General features: G+C 31.9%; 1 protein-coding gene and 1 long non-coding RNA gene across 6 annotated transcripts in view; one reads left to right on the top strand and one right to left on the bottom strand.

The window, feature by feature from the left end:
* The window catches only part of LOC126744529 (AF4/FMR2 family member lilli), a 343,999-nt gene that overhangs the window by 204,171 nt on the left and 127,133 nt on the right, over positions 1 to 12,695 (bottom strand). The gene's annotated exons all lie outside the window — the stretch shown is intronic.
* LOC126744532 (uncharacterized) lies at positions 8,056 to 8,920 on the top strand. Its single transcript, XR_007663219.1, has 2 exons — positions 8,056 to 8,154; positions 8,864 to 8,920. It is a non-coding gene; the product is annotated as an uncharacterized LOC126744532 (long non-coding RNA).

The raw sequence follows: 12,695 nt of genomic DNA on the forward strand, positions 1-12,695 counted from the left end.
TTACTGGTGGTGCAGGCAAGTGGTTGTTTTAGTCGAGAGACATTCCTATTTGTCATCATAAAATAAGTGAACACAAAATTGTAACTTGATTATTAAACTGACAAATAAAATCTTGTTGTATTTGTATATAGCCACTATGTCATTTTCATTACATTAGTCCCTGTCCAAAGAGTTGGATTAAAGGTGAGATAACAAATTTTCTTTAACTTTCAATATTAAGTATGAAATAAATTCCAACTGATAATCTAAAAAATTATTAAGCATTTATATATTCCAGGAACTGAAAAATCATTCTCCGACGAATTCGGTAAAATAATATTATAAGAAAAGAGTCGAGCGTCGCACGTCCCACCAGTAACACGCGCCACCCTTCTTGCTCCCAACTAATTGCATTTTAACATTGCGCAACTGTGTAAATTTGTTCTGTTTTCCCCCTTTTTTTGGGATTATTACTTTAATTTTGTAGTTCAGATTGTGTAATTCTTGAAGGACTGTTTACTTATTTAGTTAATAGATGCAGAGGTGTTACTCCAGAAGATGTTTGTTCTTTTTATTACACGGATGAATTATTGGTCCTTCGTTGGGTATGGGGGTCTGTTTAAAATATCAATAAACTCATAACAAGAACCAGCTTAGTACCATTGGAGGATTGGGCAGACACCGCCATAGCTTGTTTTTGTTCGCCCTTTGTTTTATAGAATCTGTCTTCGGCATTTTTTATTCAATGTTTCGTTCTGAATATAAATCGGGTGCCACGAGAAAAAGGGAACACTTAATATCTTTTTTACTTTTCAAGATAAAGAATTGAAATTTGGTATATCGATAGAATAGTTATAAAAGCATCTTTTGACATATTCTGTTATTTTTCGTTACTTAACAGGAAGTGACATAAACTTTTTTATTTTAAATGGGACAATTGGTTTATTATTACGTATTGCGATAAAAAATAACATTCTAAGAGTAATGATATTAATTAATTTTTAATCAAGTAATCATAGAAAAATCGAATTCATTGCATTTTATGACTTAAATCGTTTACACGCTTATTTAAAATGTCCAAACCAGTAACTTTGGCATTTACTTTATTTTTTAAATAGCATCTTATGAATAACCCCTTTTGAAATGCAGTCAGTAAATATTTCAAATATTAGTAAACCCTAAAATTTCACTTGACAAGATGTCATGTATTATGTCAATTAAAAAATAATTGAGGATAATGGGTCAAAACGCAGCTATTCAAAAAATCAAAGCCTCCTATGCTATTTTTATTAATTAAATGTGTTTATTCATGTGATTTAGTTTTTTCTTATGGGCTTATTTATCAACTGATAAATAAAAAAATAATCATATCAAATTATACGGAAAAAAAATCTGCATTTCAAAAGTGGTTGTTCCCAATAACGTGACGTTTAAAAAAATAAAGTAAATGCCAAAGTTACTGGTTTGGACATTTTAAATAAGCGTGTAAACGATTTAAGTCATAAAATGCAATGAATTCGATTTTTCCATGATTACTTGATTAAAAATTAAAACTTTCAACGCATTCATGGCACCCGATTTTAAAATTTAATTTTTTTTTTCTATGAGTATAAAACAAAAAGTATCAAATAGAGGATCATTGTTCTCAGAATATTATTTTCTATCGAAATACGTAATAATATACCAAGTGTCTTATTTAAAATAAGAAAGTGAGTGTCACTTCCGGTTTAACCACTTTCTTATTTTAACAATTATATATCTTATTGGAATAATCAATATCCAAGCATCAATATACCAAATTTCATTTAAGGTAAAATGAAAATCCTGCAGTCTCTCTCCACTTATTTATTAAACATGATTGAGTTTTTTAAAATCCTCGACATGTTTCGGACACAGTGGTGTCCATCATCAGGGGACAAAACGGTTAAAATTGGTATCAGGTATACGCCCCAGGGTTTAATTCGATGTCAAAAACCCTCCATTTATTATTGTTTTTTTTTTTTTAAATATTTAGGACCGAATGAACTTCGGTCCATGTCAACCACAGAATGTCAACAAATAAAATTAAAAATAATAAAAAATTAAAAAAAAAACAGAAATGATAAATAGAGGGTGCGGAAATATCACACTTGGGTATACATTACTTGGGTAATCAGTAAAAAGACACGTCAGCGAGTTACCTATTTTGAAGAGTTAGATGGAAGCGAAATTAGAAGAGCAAAGAATATATCCACCAGAAAACGATTTTATAAATGTTTAGAGAATAATAGTCATATATTTCAAAATTTTCCTAAAATAATACTTTTTTTTGTTACTTATAACTCACGAAGTATTTTGTAGTATAAATGACCTTTTTTATGCATAATTGTAGATCTAGATAGAAAAATGTTAAATTTTCTATTTTCTTGCTATAATTTGAGCACACTGTTCATGGAAAATAAATAGTCCTATCAAAACTCTCATTTGAGTAGTAATGTTCTCTCATTTGAGTTGTAATAATGTTCCTTTTTTAAATTAAGTTTGTCATAAAAAATAATAGTAATACTATAACTAAAACTGTCACTGTCATAGCTAAAAAGGTCACTGTCATTTATGAAAGCATTGTGACATTTTCATATCTAACTTACAGTAATTTACAAGTCAAAAAAAGTATAAAACTATTGAATTTCACGAAAATCAATATTTATTTCTAAACTGCGGCTACTTAGGTGTAGGAATGTGTTCTATTAAATTAAAGGTATTTTAACTATTCATAAAAATATAAAATAAAATATAGGGTGTTGCATTAAACAAAATAGAATTTTTGACACTTTAGTAAATGAAAGATATTAATTTAATTTTCGTCGATCATGCTAATTAAATCATTCTATGGGAAGTTAATCAAGATAATCTCTTTAAGTGATGTTAAAAATTTGAGCTTTTTATAAACTTAAATATCTGAGAAATTTCTCTAAGCATTCAATTTCTGCCCGTTTGGGCATCAGATTATAATGTTCCTATGCATTTTGCATAAAAAGGTGCTTAAGACTATTAGAAACTCATCTGCACTATATTTATTTCCTATTATTTATTTCGGTTTAAAAATCGCGCCAATATTAAGACTTGAATCGGCCTCCTACCGACCCGACGGAGGGCTCCTTATATAAATGCTAGAAAATTGTTCCGGAGATTCGCTAGCCTTCCACGTGTCATCCGAATGCCGGAGAACAGCTGGTATGTTCGCGGCTGTTAAAATCGTTAAAATATGAAAGGGCGAGAACGACTTATGACTTTATTGTTCAACGTTCGCGTAATGTAATAGAAAAATCGACGACGAATCCCCAATTAAAACCATGACTATAATATTGCTTGGGTAAAAACACATTAGTGTGTTCATTTTCGTATTATTTGTTAGCGCAGTTTAGGCGCGACGTTGAGACTCCGGACCGAAATTTATATTTATATATACAGGGTGGCCCACCGAAAACAGTCCAGCAAGGTTTGGGGCCCTTTTTTAAAAAATTTTAAAAATGCTCGGATGCGTCGGTTTTTGATTTTAGAAAACCGATTTTTTCTTTAAATTTGTACCCCCACAACTTTAACCCCTTAGCGGGGCCACGTTTACCCTTATTTTTTAAATGGGAAGGGGTGTGTTGTATTATATCTTTGAAAAGGGGATTCAATTTTCTTTACAATAGCGCTTCGCTTTTTAAATTTGAGCTGCGGGTTCCAAAAAAGTCTAATTTAATTTTATTGATTAGTTAAATGGTTCCATAGATCTTCTAACGACTCAGGTTTGGTGGCATAAAATTTCGATTTCAGATGTCCCCACAAAAAGCAATCAAGAGGGGATAAATCTCGCGGGTCATTCGATAGCACTCCTTCTCCCAATCCATCTACCAGGAAACGTTTCATCCAAAAACTGCCGTCCTGGTAATGCATAATGGGGAGGAGCCTCGTCCTGTTGAAATATCGCACTTTCTTAATGATGACGTTGGTCGTTTACCATAATTTCAATCAATGCTGGGTTAACGGCCTTCTCCAAAAGGTCTGAGTACGTATCTTTATTTAAACTTCCCGGTAAGAAAAATGGGGTCTAACTATGGGATCACCAAATATACCAACCCAAACGTTTAATTTTTGAAGGTGTTGAGTATGACTACCTCATGGTAGATCCTTGGATTCATGTCGGACCAGTACCCACAATAATTATGATGATTGACAGTGCATTGAGAAAAAATTAACATACATTTAAAAGATAATTGGGATTATTTGAAATTAGTTCGGACATTATTTCACAAAACTGTAAACGGGGTCGTTATCATCTTCATTTAATACTTGACGAAGTTCAATTTTATATGGGTGCCACACCGACTCCTACCGTCTCATTGCTCACTCGATTTTCAATATTCGAACCAGTTTTCTAAAATTTTGTCTAGGTTAACTCTAGGATGTTGCCATGATATACGTGTTTATCTCCATGTCTGTCATTAAACAAAGTTGCCGTTCGCCTTGCAAACTGATTGTATATAAAGTATAAATTCTATAATTTCCACTATCTCCGCAATAGAATAAACCATTTTTAGTTCCATTGCTTGGCGATGTGTAGCTCAAATTTAAAAACCAAAGCGCTATTTTAAAGAAAATTGAATGCCCTTTCAAAGGATTGTAAGATGTAAGTTTTTTTTCCTTTGAAAAAATATTAAACTAGACTAAACACTTCGTCCCATTTCTTTTAACGCCGCAATAACTATTAAGATTAAGAAAGAATTTATGGACAAGCCATACAAGAGTAATTTGATACTTGCGGTTCGATTTTATAAACATCCAGTCTAAGAGCCCTGAGATCCAAACTTTGCTTAAAAGATCTTAAACTTATTCGACTTTTGAAGTGAAAGTAGCGTGCGTGAATATTATTTGTTTTAAGTGCTTGTGCCTTATTTTGGATTATTTTTATACTGGTGAGTTTTGTCACGGAGCTTATCCAATTTCCATTATTTTTTATTTCCTATTTTTATTGTTGTTGCTATATTGTTTACATTTCAACATTTAATACTTGTTTAATCTACATAAAATATTTACAGATAATTCTTTTAATAAAAGCAGAGTGCTAGAGCTGCATATAATCTTTTACCTTTTACGTAAAATGGCCTTATAACGTAGATTTATTTACCAACAAGTTGCTTATTGTGGAGTGATTGAACCACAGAGCAATCTTTCTGTATTGTGGAGTGTTTGAGCCACTTACAGATTTGTATGTTGCAAACTACGTTTTTCTGTACTATTTATAGTATGAAACTATACCTTTCCAAATATCTGTTTAAGCAGTTAATAGCACATTTATATTGCGCTAGTGGGTGACAGACACAATGCGTAATAATATTTGAAATATAATAAATAGCTGTTAAATAATAATTTAACTAGTTACAAATGTTTAAATCTTTTAATAATCAAAATATCTAAATACTAAATAAAATAACATAATTAGGAAATTGGTTGCTCAACACATTTATTTTTTCCAGGTACGTACGTTATGTCATCTTACACTTGACTACATGTATCAACATATTTATCAACATAATCAACAAGTAATTTAAGTATCGTGGTTTTTAAATATATAATGTAAGTAATTATCACTAAGACTAGTATTTGATTTATTTGATTAATATTGTTTTTATAATAAAAATTGGCAAACGCCCCATATATTAAAATTAAAATATTTATTTACCGCCACCGGATTTGAATTTAACATTTTTGGCCTGACAAGATGTATCACAATACACACCTTTCCATTCAAAAAATAAGGGTGAATGTCGCCCTCGCTAAGGGGTTGAAGTTGTGGGGTCAAAAATTTAAACATAAAAATCGGTTTTCTAAAATCAAAAATCCACGGGTGCGTTAAAAGCGTTCTTGTTTTGTAAATCAAGAACCTCTAAAAACTAGCGCTAAAAATATTAAACAATTGTATTGTTTCAAAATCTCTGATAAGCTGTCATACTGCGAAAACTCAAGTTAGCAATTTCAAACTTGGCAGTTGGTAACTAGAATAAAAAGATTTTATTCTAGTTAAAGATTCTAGTTAAGTTCTAGTTAAGTATTCTAGTTTAAGATTTTGAGAATGGTTGTACCCCCGCCAAAGGGTTGATTTTAACGGGTTGAAAAATTTTCCCCTAAAATCCAAAATCGACGGGTCCGAGCATTTTTTTAATTTTTAAAAAAGGGCTCAAACCTTGCTGGTCTGTTTTCGATAGGACACCCTGTATATATAGAGGGTGACAATTTCAAAAATTTCAATGCTAATGTGAAAACATCTTGTCGGACTTGCATTGTCTTATTTATTTAATGTAACACGACGTTTCGGTTGGTAAGTAGCTCCAACCGTTATCAAGTCAGTTATCAGGTCAGTTTACACTACCATTGTCTACCACCTTCAAAAACAGATTCAGTGCTAATATCTCTGAAACTAGAAAAGTTATAAAAGTTATACAGGGAGGGGAAACTACAGCCACAATATTTTGATTATAGGGTGAGTTACTCGTTGTGCCCGATGCACCCAAGCCCAAAATTTTAATTGGCACCACCCCTTTTGTGATACTTTAAATTAAAGGTCTTTTGAAGTAGTATTCACTTGCATAGGAATTTTTTTGTAATTTTATAGAGGGTCAAAGAGTCTTTATACAAGGGTCATAGTCATCACCGGTTTACACTTGCATTAATGAGCAAACTTAATTTGAGAGCAACACTTTCTTTAATTCCTAAACTTAGGTCCTAACTGTAACACTAACATTTGATTTGATTTGACTTATTAACATATTTAACACACATTTATTTGTTATTTTATTCACGCCGCCCTATAAGACTACAGTCCGATGGTTCCCTCTCACTCTATCCAAGTACTGAGTAGAAATCTGCTAATCTCATATTGTTTAATTTTGTTATAATTTTAACTGTTCACTAGATGTCATGCAATGTACCATTCAAATATTTTTTGTTATTGTTTAGAATTTGTGCATGTGTTAAGTAACTCAGTAAGTATTTTACAATTTTACAATTTCACAATTTTGTCTGTATTTTTTATGTCACTTGTCAAGGGAAAAAAGTTCTTATATGTTTTTGGATTGTTTGTAATATATTTTAGTCTGATGGTCGCAAGAACACTTGCCGAAATGCATCACTCCTGAAATTAGAGGATTAGCGTTTTATTTGTGGAGAAAAGACTTCCTCTACTAACTTTTCAATATTATATTGACTCCACTTCAGAATGGACTTTTTCCTTAATATAATTTTTTTTTTAAACTCATGTAATAATTACTTATTCCTGAGTTGCTAAAAAATATTTGTTTTAGCGACGAATGCCCTTTTTTTAAAATGTTTTCCACAGTTTTAAAAAGGATCCACACAGTATCCAGAAAAATCAATGTGTGGTTGCGAATATTGGGTGATACTATTGTCAGGGCTCTATTTATTATTGGTAACCTTAATGGAAAACTTACTTGGAAATGTTGGAAAACACCACTCAAAATCAGTTGGATATTCTTGGGGGTAGGAACCTAAACCAAGATTTATTAAATTTTCAACAAAACGAAGCGCTACCCCACTACGTCCTTCCTTTGAGGCAATTTTTATATGATGCATTTCCAGATCAGTGGAATGAGAGAAGAAGTCCAAGAGAAATATTTCACAATGAGAAAAATGAGTTTTTAAATAGATTATACTTTTATTTAGCCCAAAACGGAATTTATCAGAAAATAAGATTATATAAATATATTATACAGATGAATATATATATAAATATATATGGATGAACTGGGCATTATTATTTTTGCAAAAGTTCTGTATACTTGTTTTTAATCAAATAAATGTAAGACCCTGTTTATTTTCTAAAGAATTGAAATATTTTTCTTAGTCATTAAAAAGAAATTTATCGGTCTGACCGAAAAGAGGTCCAGGATATTTACAAAACTAAAGCTAACTCAGCGTTACCGTAAATAACCAAATACGGTTTACACTTAGCGTTTCCCATTGGGAATTATTTTTATGGGTTTTAATAAAAGAGTCTGAGATAAATATTTGGTTTATAAAATTCATTTGAGTTTGGGTCACTAAAGAGTGAAGTTATTTAATAAAAACAATAAAGGGTGTTGCGACGTGAAATAAGCTGTGTTGGTTTGGTGTAGTGTTTTACTACAAGAAAGGGTGAAGTAGATGTTCTCACAAAGTATGCTTATTTCTATCTTATTGATTACGCCGATATTCTACCTTTTTAATTAAAAATGTGATTAATGAAATATTTATATATTTATATGACCGATTGTTGCTTGTCTTGCTTGTGTTGTTGTGACGATTGTTTATTATTTCTTGTTAAGATACTGAGCTGGTCTGGGACCATTGCACAGTTCGTTGTATTTAACAAGGCTTTGTATCTGGAGGGGACCCTCGCGTTTTGGTGTCCATTGCACCCCTCAGTACAAAGTGTGTTATCGTCAGGTGGTCTAGATCGGAGATTGCTGTCTTAATCTCATGTTTTATGATAATGTTTTTAGTAGCATTTTGGGTATGGTTTATGAGTAATGTAGTGCTCACGTTTTAGCATATTGAACGATTGTATATCATACAATCAAGTACGTTGTCGTTACTGGGACTTTTTTTTAACATTTAACAATCGGATAAAAGTAATAAATTGGTGAATAATGAATTTTGGGATATTTAAGTAATGTTTAATTAAATGGTTATCGTAAAAGTAAAATCACTGAGCAAGTTTTATTAATTTGAGTATAGTAGTATAGTATATTAGTAATAATAAGTTATTAATTCATATTTTTCATATTAATAAGTTTTGCTTAATTTTTTTTATTTAATTAATTTTACGGGAATAAGTGTGTTCAGGTTACTTTTATTATTTCAGGTCTACACGTCACCATCTCTACTTTGGAGTCGCCCAAGCGCCCAGTTGTTTTACAAGGTGTTTATTCTGTTTTTTATAATTTATTTTGGACTATTTTGAATTTATTTAACGTATTAAAAATTATAAAATTATTTAAATGACGCTCACAGGTTTTAATTATTATATAAATACTGACCAGCACCTAGTATTATCGAACCCTGCAATAATAAAGATGTTACTTTGATTGAATTATTGACACACGTTTTGCAAGTTGGTGAACTTACAATACATATTTAAACTTATGCGGTAATGGACCGTAGTCATCTTTAATAAACTGTTTTTAAATATTTCAAATGCAAATAAATTTAAAATACCTTGTGTTATATCTTATTGTACCGTTGAAAAGAGAATTTAAGATTTTTAAAACGGAGACCGCTCGTCCCACTTTCCAAAATTCAAGACTTTAAATCTACAAGCTTTAAATTTTGTGTCATCCTGATTGCTAATATGAAACTACTATTAGGTGTTGTCTCATAATCGCAAACATCCACCTCAAAAACAAACTCCATGGATCCCAGGATTAAAAAAAAACTAAAAATTTGTTTCCAATAGGATCTGGTTCGTTTTCTCTGCGACATAAATATACCGTGGATATACGTAGATATCAGTCACATAACTGCTGTTCGATTATATGCCTGATCTTATCTGTCGCGTGTGACATGGTATGGCGAGTTCTCGTCGACTTGTTATATTAACATAATTGTTTTGATGTCTGAATGCGGGGAACGTTATGTAAGGGAGAAGATAGAGATTAGATTTTTGAAGTATATAGGAAGTTATAGGAAGAAGTTTTAATTAAGTAGTGTAAGTAATAACGGCGTTTTAGTTGATAGAGATTTATATAATTTAGATTTTATCGACAACTTTCTTGTAGAAGTCTTAACCGTTAATTGGCAAATAAGACCCAACTCTTCAATCCCTTGAGCAGGGTGAAACTGACCCCCAAAAACTTAAATAGAAAACCGTTTTCCAAAAAAAATCCCATTTTCAATGTGTCATTTCCACCTCCTTTTTTAAATAATCAGTTGTTTTTGAGAGAAACAGGTTATTTCGTAAATATTAAAATTACTATATGATGTATGCTGTAGATAATTTCTATTACTCATATTGATATTATTTAAACCGCAAACCCGCAAGTTCCGATGTGTCAGGGTGACACTAGTTTTTTATTAGGAGGTATTTTAAAGTGAACACAAAAAAGGCAATTTGATCTATTTTTTTTTTAATTTCTTATCTCTTTCACTGTAGCATTATTAATAGTTAAGTGTTAAGGTGGTATCAGTCAGAAGTTTTTTTGTTATTGTGAATATACAATATATTTTGTGAATATAAAAAATAAAAAGTTTTGACATTGTTCTTTTTAAAACACTCTGTAAATTTTAAGAAAACGTATAGACCTCTCATAAAATGCCCACCCTGAACTACTCACTAATTAAATCTTGCATTGTAGAACGCATATACAGTCATTACAGCCAAAACAACATCATAACGGTGCACGAGACGCTAATGCCTCTGAATGACTTCCCCAGTGGCACCTTTGACAATAAAAGAAGCCACAAAATATATTATTTTAGGGAACTATAGATAACTCCGACATTTTTTGGCCTCCACTATGTCAACTAAACGGACATCGATCGATTAACGGTCAGCTTCCCAATGGTAGCAGCAAGCAGAATCCCAATTCGCAGAAATATGTTTCAGGAGGATTCCCTAGCCTACTGTGATTCTCGCCATGAAACCAGTCTAAAGCCTCACGGTTTATTTTTCAAAGCTCACCAGTGGCACCTTTGATCGTAAGAAAAAGCTCAAAATGATTTTTGGAGAAAGGAACTATGCTAAAAATAGAAAATTCAGGCTTAATCATCTACTTTATGGATTACCGAAACCAATTAAGACTACCTTGAGAATTATTAGGCATACCATTTTAAATATATTCGCCGCTTACTGACCCAATTCTTTTCAAACGAATGTAAAGGGTAATTAAAAATGTAATTTTCGCGACACCATGCTACTTTTTAATGAAACTAAAAATGCATTAATCAAATTTGCCATAGCTATCTTAGCTTTTGTGCAACAGGTTGATTTTAAAAAAACGCATTTTTAGTCACCCTCTGTAACTCTATGTCAGAACTCTAACTTTTTGTCCGATATATTAAAAAAGTAGTTTGATACTTACAATTTTTTTGCGTAGAATCCAGGGGCGTATTTTATTTAGTGGTCAGTCTTTAGATATTGACATAAGGGTTTTTTTAATGGGACGTCCTATACAGATCGTGTTTTCGTTGGTTAGGAAACCGCATAGAGGCGAAATTTTGCAACGTCGCGCGTATACGAGTGCCTGCGACACCGCACCGGCCGGCCCGAGGACGGGGTTAGTAAACATCTGACTTTCGTGGGAGCTGCGTCGTTTGGCGACAAAATGTCCCAAAATATTACGCGAAAATCCAGGCATTTTTAAAATATTTATTCTAATGCGGGTTTTACAGACATGACAATGTGTAAAACCCGCATAGAATTGTAATCTTAAGGCGCGTCCACACTATGCCAATCGACATTATTCGGCTTATGCCGATCGACAAAACCGAATGAGTGTAGACGTACCGGTCGGCCTTGCCGACTTGCCGAATTCAACCCGACTAAAGTCGGTCTCCTTCAAAGAAAACCGAACCGAATGAAATCAAAATCCACAAGTGTGTACATGCCGGGCGGTTTTAGTCTCAGTCGAAGGAAGGTCGCATGCGTGCAAATTTATTTTATTTGTTTTTTAAATGTTTAGAGTTGGTGACAGTGCATTATTTTTTGTATTGAGTTCGGAGTTTTTGTTTTTAGAGACTGAAATAGTCTAGACTGACGAAGAAACGTTGGCCTTTATTGATATGTATCGTGTTCGTTCTTCATTATGGAACAGTTCAAATTCCGATTACAAAAATAAAAACCGAAGACATGACGCTCTCACGGAAATTGCTGTTTCATTTGGTATAGAGAAGCAGGAGGTTGAGCGAAAAATCAAAAATTTACAAAGCCATTTTTCGAGGGAAAGAAAGAAAGAACTCAAAAGCAAAAAAACTGGAAGTGGTACTGACGAAGCGTACGTAAGCAAATGGTTTGCGTGCCAAGCTATGTTGTTCTTAACCGACAAGAATAAACCACGAAAAACAGTAGATAATGTTGAGGTAAGTTCATATTTTTATTTTTTAAATTTGTCGATTTGAAAATTCAAGTTTGTCCGTTAGTAGGTCAACCTAAAATAGCCCTGTGATATCAATATAAACAGCTGAAACAAAAAAAAAATATTTTTTTTCAGGATATTTTTTCTTCAAAACTATGGACTTTAATTAAAAATTTATTACAACAAAAAAGTCTTAGAATTAGTCAAGGAATACTCATGAATTTTTTCAAAACTTTTTTGAAATTTAAAATTTTTGAATTTTCCAAAAATCAAAAATTTTGTTTTTTGGAGTGTTGTATTATTGGTATTATTGGTATTGTATTATTTGGAGTGTTCCTTGGTAATTTTAAAATATTTTTATTCTTATAAATTTTGCCAACACCTCAACTTTCTGAAAAAGAATCAAGTTTAAAATATAATTTTTTTTTGTTTCGGCCGCCATTTTGCTTGGATACAAAATTATTTAAATAAATGTAACAGCCCTCTCTTTTAGCTCAGACATCGAGGACACCTTTTCAACCGGTTTTAGACGATAAAAAAATGTATAGGCTAAAAAAAATCAGTTACGAAAATTTTTTTTTAATCTTAATTTTTTAGAGGTTACAAATTTTTTTTTGGTTTCTA

Source organism: Anthonomus grandis, chromosome 14 (assembly GCF_022605725.1).
Source record: "Anthonomus grandis grandis chromosome 14, icAntGran1.3, whole genome shotgun sequence".
Classification (NCBI taxonomy): Eukaryota; Metazoa; Arthropoda; class Insecta; order Coleoptera; family Curculionidae; genus Anthonomus; species Anthonomus grandis.